Below are 1899 nucleotides of genomic sequence, written 5' to 3' on the forward strand. Positions count from 1 at the left end.
AAAAATAGTCTAATGTTTATTATGTTTTTATTGAAGGTTCTTGTATGACAATTTCATGCGCGGGAATGATCAATTGTCAAACAGATTCCGTTTCGTGTCTTCCTCCCTGGTCAACAAAGCATTAATTTGTAGGGAACCGAATTCATGTAGAGAGTACTTAGTCAAGAGATTCATGGCCAGCAGTACAAACAACTTGTATCTTTGGCCGTATAATTCAGGGTTAGATTTTAATTCTAAGTTTATTCTAATCTTTAATTGTTTCTTTTACGTAAAAAATTTCCATATAAACTTTTGTTTTAATTTATAGGTGTCACTGGTTGTTGCTTGCTATTGATCCTTTAAAAGAAGTGGTATATTTTCTGAATTCGATAGATGGTGAATGGACAAATTATCCGGATATGAAGCAATTAGTTGATACGTAAGTGAGACTGTTCTAAATATTCGTGTATATTTATGTGAGATTGTTCTAAATATATGTTTTTATTTTGTTAGATCAATAAAAGTGTTCCGATCTCAAAGACAAGCTCGAGTACCACGTACTAAATCCAGCAACATTACGTGGATAAAAGTGCAGGTACTTTAATTTTCACAATTTTGCTTATAATAGTGATGCTACTTGATAAGAAAAGATAACTATACATTCTTATTTATTTTTCTATGTAGTGTCCTCTACAGCGCAACGGTATCGATTGCGGATACTTTGTAATGAGGTTTATGAGGGAAATCATTAATATGAATCAAATAGAGATTCCAATCACGGTATGGATTTATAACTTAGGATTTGTTTTAATATTTATCGAATATTTCATATTATTTATTACTTTTAACTAAATCATGCATATTATGTTTTGTTATGTAGTACTTTGATGAATACAAGTGTGCTCATTACACGAGACTGCAGTTGGAACAAATCAAGGAGGAATTGTGTCAATATTTTATTGTGAAAAGATTAATTAGTATATAATGGTTTCAAAATAACATGAATACTTTGATGAAGAATGGTTTCTGGTTGGCAAGTGTATAGTTCTTTATATTTTTAACAGATTAGTTATGACTCCAAATAGGCCGTATAACATATTAGTTTTGACTTGTGTATAGTTCTTTATAATTTTAGTGATATCTTTAATTTCATGGATAGATTAATGTGTTCATTCTTGTGTTGGTTTGCTTTAAAAAATTACAAATGCTTGAATTATGACTCCAAATGTGTTCAGTGCCTATCTATCCTTGTGTTGGTTTGCTTTCATGGATAGATTATGACTCCAAATGCTTGAATTAGAGAGGCTTGATTTACAGGTTTATGGGATTATTCCCAAAAAATATTACAGGTTGAAATGGTAGGCTTAAACTGAAGGCAGCGTTTTGTTATTTTACTAGAGGAAAAGACAGCGCTTTTTACTAAAAAGCGCTGCTAAAGGTTCTCAATAGAGAGCGCTTTTTAGTAAAAAGCGCTGCTATAGGTTGTCAATAGAGAGCGCTTTTTACTAAAAAGCGCTGCTATAGGTTGTCAATAGAGAGCGCTTTTTAGTAAAAAGCGCTGCTATAGGTGGTATATAGACAACCTTTAAGAGCGCTTTTTACTCAAAAGCGCTGCTAAAGGTTGTCAATAGAGAGCGCTTTTTAGTAAAAAGCGCTCTTAAAGGTTGTCTATATACCACCTTTAGCAGCGCTTTTTACTAAAAAGCGCTCTCTATTGACAACCTTTAGCAGCGCTTTTTAGTAAACAAAAAGCGCTGCTAAAACCTATAGCAGCGCCACCTACGGCAGCGCTTTTAAGCGCTTTTAAAGGCCAAAAAAAGCGCTCTCATAGGTCTTTTTTGGCGTAGTGATCAAGATCTTTGGGGATCTTGTTTTAGTTAGCAGTTTGATTGTCTGCATCAATAGAGGGAATTATCGTGT

General features: G+C 33.3%; 1 long non-coding RNA gene across 1 annotated transcript; it reads left to right on the forward strand.

Annotated features, from left to right (window-relative positions):
• Positions 1-470: 470 nt before the first annotated feature.
• LOC127097633 (uncharacterized) lies at positions 471-1336 on the forward strand. The gene is made up of 3 exons (XR_007793122.1): positions 471-574; positions 664-759; positions 860-1336. It is a non-coding gene; the product is annotated as an uncharacterized LOC127097633 (long non-coding RNA).
• The last annotated feature ends 563 nt before the right edge of the window (positions 1337-1899 follow it).

Source organism: Lathyrus oleraceus, chromosome 6 (assembly GCF_024323335.1).
Source record: "Lathyrus oleraceus cultivar Zhongwan6 chromosome 6, CAAS_Psat_ZW6_1.0, whole genome shotgun sequence".
NCBI classification, from domain to species: domain Eukaryota; kingdom Viridiplantae; phylum Streptophyta; class Magnoliopsida; order Fabales; family Fabaceae; genus Lathyrus; species Lathyrus oleraceus.